The following is a 15412-nucleotide window of genomic DNA, read 5'->3' as shown; positions in this document are numbered from 1 at the left end:
CTGGGAGACCATTCAACCGACTTTAAAGCCTAGTGCAACTGCACAGGTGAGCACCCCCTTCCAGTTCTAAACTTGGAGCTGGGGAGGGGAGCAATGGAACCTGGTGCAGAGGCTGTCGGGGTTGGATCAGAGCCCAGAGAGCCCCAAAGCAGTTCTGATTCTGAGGAAGAGATAGAAACCATGGAAGAGGAACCCACACGTTATTCAGAGGTGCAGCCGGGGGAGAGCTCCTCCCGGTACACATTCCTGATAGTGATAGTGACCCTGGCAGGGAGAGGGAGGCACAACAGCAGTTTCTGGACGCTAGGCGCCGGCGCAGCGTCAAGCGGAAGATGGCGGGCGCTGAGAGGAGGTGCTCAGCCCGCTTGGTGCGACAGCAACAGTGGCACCCCAATGCCTCATGGGAAAGGGGTGGACTCTCTCCTCCTAGCCCATAAGTTCAAAGGTTTCCCGCCTTCCCCTCCAAACGGAGATCAACTGATTCCTAAGGTTAGAACCCCCAATTAGGCAGTTCTCTTAAGTCTCACTCGTAGGATCAAGCAATTAGCATCTGTAAGCGTCATTAGGTTGAATGGAAATAAAGCCTTGGAAAAGAGCCCTATTGTCTGCGTGTTGATTCTGGCTACCTGAGGATTTCAGAAGGCAGCAGGGACGACCTCCCGACAGCAGCATGGCAGGTCAAATCAGGGGAAGGATCCTGGTGAGCACAAATTTTGGCTTGGCTACTTAGAGCCAGCCCAAATTTTTAGAGCCTTACTTCCGAGAGTCAGTGACTGGCCCAAATGAGCTTCATGGCCAAGTGGGGACTTGAACCTGGGTCTTGCCAGTCCCAGTCTAACACTCTAACCACTACTCCACGCTGGCTTTATATCTATAGCTATCCATATATCTATATATAATCATCTGTCTTATCACAAAAAACTTCAGTATGTGTCTTTATGAGGGATTGAAGAAGGTGTGAAAGATTGTACAATTTCATAAAAACGTTAGGAAAAAAAAGGCCAGGGTTAATATTTAATATTTTATGTTCATTTATTTGATTTATTGACATGGCAGAACCAAAATCCTCCCAAAATATACACCCTTTTTTCAACCCCACTGATCAGTAAAACTTAACATTTATATAGCACTTTCAAGAGTTCAGAGTGCTTACCTTGCATTATCTTGCTGTAACTGCTACAACAACCATTTAAAATAGGTCAGTATTATCCTCATATTGAAGATGGAGGGACTTGGGGAAAGAGAGATTGCCTTACCTAAGGTCGCTTAGTGGGTTCAGTACCGAAATTAGATTTCTAGCCAGGGATGTCATGATTCATAGCTCCCTTTTTGATCCCACTGCACTGTAGTTGTATATAAAAGTTAAGACAATGCTCAAAATGTTCCTCTTGGTTTCCCCATTCTTCCTACAAAAGATTTTTGCAAAACTTGGGACTTCACACCACCTGGCTCTTTAGAATGGTAATTCCCAGATCTGAGCCACTGGTGAATAAAGGGGTTCCGGGGCACCTTATTACTGAGTCAGATCATTGGTACATCTAGCCCAGATCTTACAGCAGCTGTCCAAGATCAGTGGCAGAGCTTTTCATGAAGAAGGCCCCGAGTCAATCCCTAGCATCGTCAAGTAGGACTGGGGAAGACCTCTGTCTTGAGCTGCTGCCAGTCTGTGTTTGGGATGGGTCAATGAGCAGTGTTTGAGATCTCTAGGATTCTCCCAATGTCATCTCACTGCTCATCTTGTGCCCAGTTTCTGTTTGGGTTTACGATCACTCCTTGGTCTGCGTGAGCAGGACAACTGCGAAAATCGAAGAGCAATCGAATGTGAAAATTGTACAGATTTCCTAATTTGTGCAGCTTTTGTCCACAGATTAAAGCGGGCTTTCGTTATGCAGTGAGAAATTTGTGCAAATTTGGAAATTTGTACAAAATCGAACAGGGAAAGTTGCGCAAATTGAATGGCAATTTGCAAACATTTTCATCAGACACATGCTCATGATTGAATTCAGGGCTTTGAACAGGACATGCTAAGTTTTATGAGCAAAAATGAAATTCTCATGCATACCTAATTAGTGTAGACCAACGGGTCTACCCCCCCTCCCACGGATCACTTGAAGTTTGCTGGGCATCTCTGCAGACCTCTTAATAACCTTTCTTTGGTTATACATTATGGTGATAACCAATTTCCTGACAACACACACTTTGCTTTTGGATTAAATTTGAAGAAAAAGGGGGAAAAAAATCTTCAGTGCCAGAACCAGCATCATATTGTGAAAATCGCAGGACCTGTACCAACATTGTATTATGAAAGTCATTGGGCATTAGGCCAGGGCCATGGTTGCCTGTTCAATAATCTGACCCCCGTCAAAGCAGCCTTGATCTATGTTGTCAGAAAAAATAAACTGAGTGTAGTGCAGGGCCATGTGCAAATATTCTCAACTGTTCTCTCCATGAACTGTCTGATTGGAGCTCATAGGCTGCCAATAGTTTGCGGATCACAGTTTGAAGACCTCTTATTTGCACAATACTGAGCTAGATGGACACAGTATCAGGCAGTTTCCTATGTTCTATGTTCATACGGGCCCAGGGTCCTGTTTACAGTAGTAGCCAGGCAGTTGCTTTTGTGAAGCTCGTGAGCAGAGCACAAAGGCAATAGCCCTCACCTGTTGCCCCCCCCCCCCATGATATTGAGAGATAGAAAGAGAGAGTGCTTGTGAACATGAGGGTGCCATATAAGCCAGGAGTAGGCAACCTGGTGCCTTCCAAATGTTTTGGACTACCACCTCCTATAATCCCTCACCATTGGCCAGGCTTGCTAGGGCTTATAGGTGTTGTAGTCCAAAACATCTGGAGGGCACCAGGTTACCTATCCCTAATATGAGCAATCATAACTAACAGATAAGATTATGGCTGATAGATAGATTGAATCAGAGACATTCTGTATGCAAAACATGTGCTCTATTACCGAGCTATGCTCTCTTGTGTGAGAGTCTCCAGAATGGTGATTTGGGGATATTGGCAGGAACAAAAGGGTGCAGGGAGTCAAAGCCTGAAATGATTCTTAGTTTGGGGAATAGAACCAGCAAATGTATTTTGAACCAAAAAAGATGGTAATAAGCAATTGTTATCTTCGTGGAATGTCTAAGTAGCGTGAGGCTCTTTCTTGTAACACTAAACTTTAGTGTTATGTCCAAACAAGCCCAGAGTGTCAGCAAAATTTAAGATGAAAAGCCATCAACAGCCTGACAGAGTGCAGGGGGGGGAAGTCTTCAGGACATGACAGAATACCAATAAGGGAGGGGCCAAATGACTCTCCTGGGCTTGCAAGTTCCAAAGGTGCTGGCACTGCAACTGAGAAAGCCCTGCCCCATGGCCCCACCAAGCACACCTCACATGGGGCAAATTTTTTAAGAGGCTCTCTCCAGATGGTCTCAGTGGGCAGACAGGATTGTATGGGGGGAGATAGCTCATCACCAGTGCCTTGAAAGAGGACAGAGAGTCAGTGCAGACCCTGGAGCACTGATGTTGTGATATTAGTTGATGTGAACAGCCCAGAGAAATAAATGTGTCAACAACTCAAGCCCAACATGGGCTGATGTTAATTCAATGTTTGGATGGAGAGTAGACCACCCGAGTGGAGAGGACCACTTGTCACTCGGAATAGCTCCTGATGAGACTTTGCAACGGTGAGGTGATGATAGGTTTCCTAGTCATGGGAGGAGAGTCGCATGCTGGTTAAACCAGTTGCCTTTGGGTGACTTTAGGCCCTTAGTAGTCCCGCTAATTTCATAGGCCAATCTGGTGGCCTTTTCCATCCAGTGGAACCAGCAGTAAGTGTTCTATTTGGTCCTGGAAATCCATGAAACGTCCAACGCAGGACTTCCTGTTCCCCCACCCTCTCTTTCTCTGTCAGGTTCATCATACTCGTCCTTCTTCCAGGGTTGCCACTTTCACTACATCCTCTGATTCACTCCAGTGTTGTCTTTTTCAGATACATTGTGTGTTTGATGCAATTCATACAACACTTCCTCCCCAACGCGAACTTTGGCAGGAGGCATAAGTTTTTCTGGAGACAGCATTCATTCATGTGCTTAGAAGGTAAATGTGATATTCGTTACACCATCTCCTTTCCCTTATTTATCCCAGCTCAGATGCTGTGGCTGTTATCATGTGCTCAACCTCCTTTTCCTGTTTTTGTCAAAAAGATCAAAAGAGCTGCCTCATGGTTTTCTTAACCCAAGATCAGATTTTGTGTCCCCCAATAGGCTGCGCTGCCCTCTGAGAGCATTTGTTTCCAAATGCAATTCTACCAGCTTCTGGTAGGAAATAAAGGGTGCCTGCTGGTTTGGTGGCAGAATCGACAACATGCATTTGTCTATGTCAGTGTGCAAACGCTTGGCAACTCGGTTCAGTATAAATGGTACAAGAATCTGCCATAATGCCACTTCCAAAGTGAATGCCACATACTTGCTGTCACAGGTGTGACAGCAGGTTTGCAAATATCGCAGAAGGGCATGCAGCGGCGTCTTTGTGCAAACTGTTGTGCAGTGAAGCCCACTGTACATGCCATGGGCAACAGTTATTCAGGAGCCAATCCACCAGCATTTTATCCCAGCACTGTAACATCTAACTCACATAGCACCCCCCCCCCCAACTGATGTCCTGACACTATTTCTCCCTCAGTATTTTGTTTTTCCCCACACTACTTTTATGAAGGCTTTTTTTGGTGCTTGTGGTTTCCACATGCTACAAAGATGTGTGTTCCAATGTAGCAGTATTGTAACTCTTACCAGTGGGAGCAGCTTTAAAGCTGTAGAACCTGGTTTGCAACTTTCCCCTCATTCTCACGGTAAAGTCTACACTTCCTTTCTCCTCCTCCGTTCATCCCACGCACTGACTTTCATGGGATTTGTGGGCAGGAAATCTTATGTGGCTCTGTGTGGCTATTATTCAGTTTGCACTGACACAACTCCACAATGGTGAATAACCACACAATTTATTTTTAAACCATTTGTTCACAGCTGCAAAGGTGTGCATGCAGTTGATTTCTCCCCCAGCTATTTCTAATGTGCACCTACACAACTGCACTGCAGTGAATAACAACACACTTTATTTTTAAACCTCCATTCCTGTGTCGCAGTGAAGGTACACATGCAGTCCGTAGACTAAAAAAGAAGCAAAAAGCAAACTGAAATGGCAGCATGCCCTCCCATTTTCCCACAATTGCAGCACTATATTGTGGCTTGTGGCATGTGCCTGCACTATAAACACAAATGACAAATGGACATGGCTGTTCAAACTTGTTCTTTTCTCACAATTATAAACGTGATTGATGCTGTGCAGTATTCATTAGTGTGCTACTGGTATTGGCGCATTTGATTTGGAAACATGATGCACAATTAAGCCAGTTCAGATCAGTATTGCTGGGGAATATCATGCACAATTGCAGATAATGCACACGCTTTAAATAGCAATGTTTTCGAGCTGAATTTACCAAAATCAGGTATCTGCTTTTGTGGAGAAGTGTCCTGCATACCCTGCAATTCCAGGGTACTGAAAGGCAGAAGTGTGCGGAAAATAAAAGGCACATCTTTGCAATCCAGTTGAGACATGACACAATGCTCACAGCCACTCTGTACATGCTACAGATCCCCCACCTGAGAGTGACAGAGCTTTCCTTTTCTACAATACCTGTGTAGCAGTGTGGTCAGGGGAGAAAACCCATCATACAAGGTGAACAGGCAGGAAATCCAGATTGAATTTCAGACAGACTTAGGGCGCAGTCCTATGGGGATAGGTGGCTGCCTCTGAACTTGGAGGTGACCACCTATCCAATGCAGGGCAGGAGAAGCACGGAGGGGATCATTCCCTCTGCACTTCTCCTGCCCTGCATTTGTGGCTAGATAGCCGATTTCTGCTGTCTTGCCGCAGCAAGGCATAGCAGGGGAGGAGGATGTGTTGTACCAGCATTTCTGACTTCCCCACCCCGGAACGCCCCATTTTGGCTGCTCCGCGCTCCTCTTCTGAGCGTGGAGCATGGGGCTGTTCCGCGCTGCCTGTGAGGCAGTGCGGAACAGGGGTAAGGTCGGTTCTCTGGGAACTGACCCTGGAGTGCGGGCTCCAAGGTCAGTTGCCAGAAAACCACATATCCTATGGCCGTCTAGCTGTTGACTAGTGGCCATAGGATTGCTCCCTTAGGTTCCCTGTTTAAGCAGGGCAACCCAAAAAGATTTATGCGAATGTGCTTATTGCTGCATGCAGTTGGCCAATATGCATGCTTTATGCACAACCTCGTATTTACATTTTTGCCAAATTATGTTTTTCTTTTCTCAAGGAGCAGTGTAGTGACTGTAGGATAGGTATGGGCAACCAGGGCCGTCCTTAGATACATAGCACCCTGGGTAAGGAGTGCCTTCAGTGCTTGCCAACCCAATCAGTTTTGCAAACCCAGCAAAGTAAAGCTGTGATTTAAATTTAAAAATCCACAGATTTGTATCTAGAACAAGTGACATAAAACTAAAAATTGAGGGAGGGGGGAAATACTATAAAGCTAATTGATGGAAGTTCATTTTGTACTTAGTACCAAAATAGCCTGTAGAACCTTGGGGCGGGGGGAGTAAGGATGCGTACTGCATAGAGCCTATAGAACCTTGGGGTGGGGGAGAAAGGTAAAGATGCTTCCAGCTTTCTTTCACTCGAGCTGATTACCAGCAGAACACTCAACGAACATTTAAGTCAGCCTTTCCCAACCTGGTGCCCTCCAGATGTGAGGGGAGGGGCCATAGCTCAGTGAGTAGAGCACTTGCTTTGCATGCAGAAGGTCTCAAGTTCGATCCCCGGCATCTCCAGGTAGGGCTAGGAAAGAATCCTGCCTGAAACCCTGGAGAGCTGCTGCCAGTCAGTGTTGACAGTACTGGGCTAGAAGAACCGATGGTCTGACTCGGTATAAGCCAGCTTCCTACGTTCTGGTATGTTGTGTAATTTTCCCATAATCCCCAGCCAGTAAGGCCATTAGCCATGCTGGTTGAGGATCATGGGAGTGGTAGTCCAACACATCTGGAGGGCGCCAGATCGGGGAGGGCTGCAGTAAGCCATCAAGCTTAGCTTGGCTTCGCCTTCAGCTAGGCGCCAGGACAAGTGCCTAACTCACCCATAGCTAGGGATGAATGAATCAGCAAAACTCGAGTTCCCTGACGTTCTCTGAATTCCATCTCAAAGCTCATTCTGATTTAAGTCCGTATCAGACTGTGAGGTTTGGTTTTTTCTTTTCGCCTGAAAATCCATGCATATTTTTGTGAGTATTTTGCCAAATGTACATATACATCAGTTGTGTACTTCTTTAAAATGTAGGCATTATTTTCCTATTGATTAAAGTGTTTTTGTGCACATTTTTCAAATGTACACATACTGCTGAACACTTTTTTGGGTTCCACAAATCCCACTGCAATCTCGGAAATGTAAGAACTTTGACCACAGATTGCATCTGTCTGTGTTTGGTCCAGAAAGTGTGAACTGGTTAATCCAGAAAAAAATGGAACTGAAACTAATTTCTCCTACACCCCTAAGGCCAGCCCTTTGAGCAACTGAGGCAGTGTGGTGTGTATGAAGAGTGGACTATGACTGGGAGAACACATAAGAAGAGCTCACTAAACATCTAAGGCAAAATCAGTCTCTGAGTCTTCAGGCTTTTTGCCTGTGCATTGTCTGCACCTTTTCGACCTGTCTTCACAATCATTAAACCCAGGCACTAGCTTTTAAAGCAAAATGACAACTTGGGAGTCTCATTCCTGGTTTGCACATTCACCACCCAATGAGGGAATGTGTACATTTGAATTCCCCTCTGTCTTTTTTGGCATGTTGGATAAAGGACCAGGATGGGGCTGTGTCTGAATCATCTCCTCCTCAACTGAGGGTGAGATACATGAAGAGTCCTGATGGATCAGACCAAAAGTTCATCTAGTCCACCATATTGTTTTCCACTGTGGCCAATCAGATGTCATAAAAAAATAAGTACCAACATTTGTGAATCGTCTTTCTGCCCAAAAGGGCCCCTAAGGCAACAATCAACTTTGAAAACCATCTCATAATTAAAACAATCAAAATTAAGAACAGCACAAACCACTTTAACACATCAGGACAGCAGAATCAAGCTATTTAAAACCCATCCAAAGCCAGCCTGAACAAAATATTTCTATGCTGCATTCAATATGCCAACAAATTTGGAACACTCAACAATGGCCGCAAGACTGGAAAAGGTCAGTTTACATTCCAATTCCAAAGAAGGGCAACGCCAAAGAGTGTTCCAACTACCGCAGAATTGCGCTCATTTCACATGCCAGCAAGGTGATGCTCAAAATCCTACAAGCTAGGCTTCAGCAGTATGCGAACCGAGAACTACCGGAAGTACAAGCGGGGTTTCGAAGAGGCAGAGGAACTAGAGATCAAATCGCCAACATCCGCTGCATCATGGAGAAAGCAAGAGAATTCCAGAAAAACGTCTATTTCTGCTTCATTGACTACGCTAAAGCCTTTGATTGTGTGGATCACAACAAACTGTGGCAAATTCTTAAAGAGATGGGAGTACCAGACCACCTTACCTGTCTCCTGAGAAACCTGTACGAGGGTCAAGAAGCAACAGTAAGAACCGGACATGGAACAACCGATTGGTTCAAAATTGGGAAAGGAGTACGACAAGGCTGCATATTGTCACCCTGCTTATTTAACTTATATGCAGAGTACATCATGAGAAATGCCGGGTTGGATGAATCAGAGGTCGGAATTAAGATTGCTGGGAGAATTATCAACAACCTCCGATATGCAGACGATACCACCCTAATGGCAGAAAGTGAAGAGGATCTCAAGAGCCTCTTGTTGAGGGTGAAAGAGGAGAGTGCAAAAGCTGGTTTGAAACTCAACATTAAAAAAACTAAGATCATGGCATCTGGCCCTATCACTTCCTGGCATATAGAAGGGGAAGAATTGGAAGCAGTGACAGATTTTACTTTCTTTGGCTCCAAGATCACCGCAGACGGTGACTGTAGCCATGAAATTAAAAGACGCTTGCTCCTTGGGAGGAAATCTATGGCAAACCTAGACAGCATAGTAAGAAGCAGAGACATCACCTTGCCAACAAAGGTCCGTCTAAGAAAGCTATGGTTTTCCCAGTAGTAATGTATGGCTGTGAGAGCTGGACTATAAGGAAGGCTGAGCGCCGAAGAATTGATGCTTTCGAACTGTGGTGCTGGAGAAGACTCTGATGAGTCCCCTGGACTGCAAGGAGGTCAAATCAGTCCATCCTAAAGGAAATCAACCCTGAGTGCTCATTGGAAGGACAGATACTGAAGCTGAAGCTGAAATATTTTGGCCACCTAATGCGAAGAGAAAACTCTCTGGAAAAGACCCTGATGCTGGGAAAGACTGAAGGCAAAAGGAGAAGGGGACAGCAGAGGATGAGATGGCTAGATAGCATCACCGATGCAATGAATATGAACCTGAGCACACTCCGGGAGAGTGCGCAGGACAGGAAGGCCTGGCGTGCTATGGTCCATGGGGTCACGAAGAGTCGGACACGACTGAACGACTGAACAACAACAACAACAAGAGCTAGGCAAAGGTCTGGCCAATCTGACCTCCTTAATGAGGGTCTTCTAGAATCCGGTGCTGCCACGGAAAAGGCCTTGTCCAATATCCCCACCCATCTAAACTCTCTTAGTGGTGGGATGTATAACAGGGCCTCTGGAGAAGATGGTAGTTTGGGGGCAGATATATTCGGGAGGAGGCAGGTTCATACCAGAGGAGGCAGAGATGACTTTGGGAAGCCCAGAAACACAACATGAAGGCAATAGCCTTCTCCTACTTTTGCTTCCCAGCAACTGTTTCTCATAAGCACACTATCCCTGAAGTGAGAAGCAACTTAGATAGAATCTGACTTTGTTCCCTCAGTTTCAGCATATAAAGCTGCTTTGTGCTGAAGCAGGCTATTGGTCCATATTGCCCAATACTGTCTATTCCAACTAGTGGCAGCTGTCCAAGGACTCAGCCAGAAGTTGTCCTTCACCCTGCAGCCCAGGATCTTTTTTACTGGGAGATGCCAGGGATTGAACCTGGAACCTTTTACATTCAAAGCATCACTGAGCAAAAAAGGCATTCAGGTCTTCAGGAAAATAAATATGTGGATGCCATTTGAAAACTCACTGGTAGAAGAACATTAAGGCCGCGTGTAAGGAACTCATCTACAAAAGGAGAACTGATTCCTTTGTTTTGTTAAACACTATTTATTGCCTTGCTTTCCATTGCTATGGCTACTATTAAGCATTGGCAATGTTAGTATGTAAAGTGAATGAGAGAGCCATTAAAAAGAAATGTCACTGAAAATAGGAAATATTTTCTTGTGCAACAGCGATTAGTGTTTAAATTTTTAAAAGTGCTAAAATAAATGAAAGACGCCTCTTAACAACATTCTCCTTGTCTGACCTGTAGCAAGACTAGGAGAAATTTGCACAATATTGAACCATGAAATAGGGATTGGGTAAAACATTAATCTGCTTTCGAACTGTGGTGCTGGTGAAGACTCTTACGAGTCCTGTGGACCGCAGGGAGGTCAAATCAGTTAATCCTAAAGGAAATCAACCCTGACTGCTCATTGGAAGGACAGATACTGAAGCTGAAGCTCAAATATTTTGGCCACCTAATGCGAAGAGAAAAGTCACTGGAAAAGACCCTGATGCTGGGAAAGATTGAAGGCAAAAGGAGAAGGGGATGGCAGAGGATGAGATGGCTAGATAGCATCACCGATGCAATGAATATGGACTTGAGCATACTCCGGGAGAGAGCGCAGGACAGGAAGGCCTGGTGTGCTATGGTCCATGGGGTCACGAAGAGTCGGACACAACTGAACGACTGAACAACAAAAACATTAATCATCCAAGATGATAAATGAGCCATCTCAGTTTGTCTGGGTGTGATGTGGATGTAATGCAGTGGTCTTCCTATAATGCCTGTTTATAATTTCTGAATATCCAATTTGCTGAGTTAAACACACACGCGCGCACACGCGCGCACACAGAGAGCCAATGTGGCATGCTGGTTAGAGTGTTATACTTGGATTCGGGAGATTCGAGTTCTAGTCCACACTCAACCATAAAGCTCATTGGTTGACTTTGAGCCAGTCACTGAATCTCAGCCTAACCTACCTCACAGGGTTATTGTGAGGATAAAATGGAGAGGAGGAGGATCATGTATACTACCTTGGGCTTCTTGGAGGAAAGGCAGGATATAAATATTATATTATATTTATTTATTTATTACATTTCTATACCGCCTCATAGCCGAAGCTCTCTGGGCAGTTTACACAGATTAAAAATAATTAAAATACAGTATACAAAGTTTAAAAACCATTTACATAAAAACACACAGACAGTATACACAGAGATAACATATATCTAAAAACAAGTTTGAGCAATCAACCATAACGATAAGACAAACCCAGGACCGATTAAAAACCCATCATATGCTGCCAAAAGCCTGAGAAAAGAGAAAGGTCTTAACCTGGTGCCGAAAAGATAACGATGTTGGCACCAAATGGGCCTTATCAGGGAGATAATATCACAATTGGGGGGCCACCGCTGAGAACGCCCTCCCCCTTGTTGCTGCCTTCCGATATATCAAATAAAAACTTCTCATGCAGGTTAGAATCCCCACTTTGCCTATAATCATACATCCTTTTTTACCCCCTCCCTCCAAGGGTGTGTGAAATTTCAGGATGAAAACATGTGGGTGGAAGCTTAACACCCCCCCCCAAAGCAACCCTCCACGCTTACTCTGGAGTAAATAAAACAATCATACATAGCTCAGCTATGCGTGATTACAAGAATGTTTAGTTTGGCCCTTATTGGGTGGCTGAAGTGTAATCTTGATAATGTGCCTGGCCTAAATGGATTTAAGAGGTGATGAAACCCAGGCCTACAAGAAGAAGAAGAGAAGAGTGGTGGTAGTGGGAGACTCCTTGCTGCGTGGGATCGAGACCCAAGTATGTCGCGAAGACCCATGGACTCGCCAGGTATGTTGTCTCCCGGGAGGACAGATTAGAGACATGACTGAAAGGTTGCCTGCACTCATAAAGCCCACTGACAGGTATCCCTTTCTTCTCATCCATGTGGGAACAAATGATACCGCCAAGCGGAGCTACGAAGAGATCACGTCAGACTTTGAAGCTTTGGGAAGGAAACTCAAGAACTTTGGGGCCCAGATAGTTTTCTCATCCATCCTTCCAGTAGTTAGAAGAGGGATAGAAAGGGAACGAAAAATAGTCCGGGTGAATGACTGGCTACGAAGGTGGTGCCAACGAGAGAGATTTGGATTCTGGGACCACGGGCTATACTTCCTGGAAGATGGGCTGTTGGCTAGGAATGGGTTGCACCTCACAAAGGCTGGGAAGAATGTGTTTGGCCACAGCATGAAGAACTTCATCAGGAGGGCTTTAAACTGAATCCTACGGGGAAGGGAGATGTAATGTTGGGGGTAACAATGGACATAGGCGCATGCACTGCAATGGAGAGAACAGCTCTGATAGCGCCCAATAATAGTCTTCAGACACATGTAGGAAGAAAGCCAGACTATGAAGCACATGGTCTTCGATGTCTATGTACTAATGCCCAGAGTATGGGAAACAAACAGAACGAACTTGAACTCTTAATACAAGAGGGAAATTATGACCTGATAGGTATAACTGAGACTTGGTGGGATGACTCTCATGACTGGAATACAGCAATTGAAGGATATAACTTGTTCAAAAAGAATAGGAGGAACAGAAAGGGAGGTGGGGTTGCACTGTATGTGAAAAATACATATCTCTGCACAGAACTACAGGAGGATGAGCTTGGTAGCCCCATCGAGAGCATCTGGGTTGAAATAAATGGAGCAAAGAATAAAAGGAACCTGGTGGTCGGAGTCTACTACCGGCCACCCAATCAAGGAGAAGACAAGGATGAAACTTTTGAAAAGCAAGTAGCCAATGTTTTAAGGAAGCATGATGTAGTAGTAATGGGGGACTTCAATTTCCCCGATATTTGTTGGGAGACAAATTCTGCAAAACATGGCCCCTCCAGGAAATTCCTGACTTGTGTGGCGGATAACTTCCTCCTACAGAAAGTAGAGGAAGGAACTAGAGGATCGGCTATCCTTGACTTGATCCTAACCAACAGAGATGACTTAGTGGATAAAAGTGCAGTTACAGGAACTCTGGGGGAAAGCGACCATGTTGTACTTGAGTTCTTGGTTCTAAGGGAAGCAAAAGCCGAGTGTAGTCAAACGCGTACCCTGGATTTTAGGAAAGCTGATTTTCATAAACTCAGAACAATGATCAGTAAGGTCCCATGGCAAGCGATGCTAGCGAGAAAAGGAGTCCAAGATGGGTGGGAGCTTTTAAAAAAGGAAATTCTCAAGGCACAATCACAAGCAATTCCAACAAGAAGAAAAGGTGGAAGACAACAGAAGAAGCCAATGTGGCTTCACAAAAAGCTTAGGGATGACCTGAAAACAAAAAAGGACACATATAGGAAGTGGAAAGAAGGCCAAGTAACAAAGGAAGAGTACAGGCAGGTAGCACAGAATTGCAGGGATGGCATCAGGAAGGGTAAAGCTGAGAATGAGCTGAGGTTAGCAAGGGATGTTAAAAACAACAAAAAGGCTTTCTTCAGCTACGTGCATAGTAAAAGGCAGAGAAAAGAAATGGTGGTTCAGCTATTAAATAAGGATGGCAAAACGATAACAGATGACAAAGAAAAGGCAGAGGTGCTCAATTCCTACTTTGGCTCAGTCTTCTCCCAAAAGAGGGTCTATGACCCCCCTGGCAAAGGTGAAGTACAGGCTGAAGGGGCAGGATTGCAGCTTGAGATCGACAGGCATATGGTCAAGGAACACCTCATTACTTGGAATGAGTTCAAATCTCCAGGGCCAGATGAACTGCATCCTAGAGTCATAAAGGAACTGGCAGAAGAACTCTCAGAACCACTGTCTATTCTCTTTGAGAAATCATGGAGGATGGGGGAAGTGCCAGATGATTGGAGGAGGGCTAACGTTGTCCCTATCTTCAAAAAGGGTAAAAAGGAGGAACCTGGGAACTACAGACCAGTCAGTCTGACATCAATCCCTGGGAAAATTCTGGAGCAGATCATAAAGCAATCCATCTGGAAGCACCTTGACAACAATGCCGTGATTACTCGAAGCCAACATGGATTTGTCAAAAACAAGTCCTGCCAGACAAATCTGATCTCATTTTTTGATCAAGTCACCTCCCTTGTAGACCGTGGGAATGCTGTAGACATCATATACCTCGACTTCAGCAAAGCTTTCGACAAAGTGCCCCATGATATCCTGATGAGCAAACTAGCTCAAAGTGGGCTAGATGAAACAACGATCCGGTGGATCCACAGTTGGCTACAGAATCGGACTCAAAGAGTGCTTATCAATGGGACCTTCTCAAACTGGGGAGAGGTAACGAGTGGGGTACCGCAGGGCTCAGTCCTGGGCCCAGTGCTCTTCAACATTTGTATTAATGACTTGGAGGAGGAGGTGCAGGGAATGCTGATCAAATTTGCAGATGACACAAAATGGGGAGGGATAGCTAATACTTTGGAAGACAGAAACAAAATTCAAAGTGATCTGGATAGACTGGAGCGCTGGGCAGAAAACAACAGAATGACATTTAATAGGGACAAATGCCAAGTTCTGCACCTAGGAAAAAGAAACCAAATGCACAGTTACAAGATGGGGGATACGTGGCTCAACCACACTACAAGTGAGAAGGATCTTGGAATTGTTGTAGATCACAAGCTGAATATGAGCCAACAATGTGATGTGGCTGCAAAAAAGGCAAATGCTTTTTTGGGCTGCATTCATAGAAGCATCGCTTCCAAATCCTGGGAAGTACTAGTTCCCCTCTACTCAGCACTGGTTAGGCCTCATCTGGAGTACTGTGTCCAGTTCTGGGCACCACACTTTAAGAAGGATGCAGACAAACTGGAGAGGGTTCAGAGGAGGGCAACAAAGATGATCAGGGAACTGGAAACAAAGCCCTATGAAGAGAGACTGAAAGAACTGGGCATGTTTAGCCTTGAGAAGAGAAGACTGAGGGGAGATATGATAGCAGTCTTCAAGTACTTGAAAGGTTGTCACAGAGAGGAAGGCCAGGATCTCTTCTTGATCATCCCAGAGTGCAGGACACGGAATAATGGGCTCAAGTTACAGGAAGCCAGTTTCCGGCTGAACATCAGGAAAAACTTCGTGACTGTCAGAGCAATACGACAATGGAACCAATTACCTGGGGAGGTGGTGGGATCTCCCACACTGGAGGCCTTCAAGACGAGGCTGGACAGCCATTTGTCAGAGATGCTCTGACTTGGATTCCTGCATTGAG

At 45.2% G+C, this 15412-nt stretch overlaps 1 protein-coding gene across 6 annotated transcripts in view; it reads left to right on the top strand.

The window, feature by feature from the left end:
• LBHD2 (LBH domain containing 2) overlaps positions 1 to 15412 on the top strand; it is a 71441-nt gene that overhangs the window by 32459 nt on the left and 23570 nt on the right. For 2 of the 6 annotated variants that reach the window (XM_084838123.1, XM_084838082.1), the window contains one exon: positions 3989 to 4095. The exons of the other annotated variants lie outside the window; for them this stretch is intronic. The gene's annotated coding sequence lies outside the window, so the exon portion shown is untranslated. The remainder of the gene's footprint in view (positions 1 to 3988; positions 4096 to 15412) is intronic. 6 annotated transcript variants of the gene reach the window in all.

This window comes from Heloderma suspectum, chromosome 1, assembly GCF_057233095.1.
Source record: "Heloderma suspectum isolate Gila_16-S chromosome 1, 16-S_ref, whole genome shotgun sequence".
NCBI lineage: Eukaryota > Metazoa > Chordata > Lepidosauria > Squamata > Helodermatidae > Heloderma > Heloderma suspectum.
Note: the sequence above shows the minus strand (reverse complement) of the source record. Positions and strands in the feature narration are given on the sequence as shown.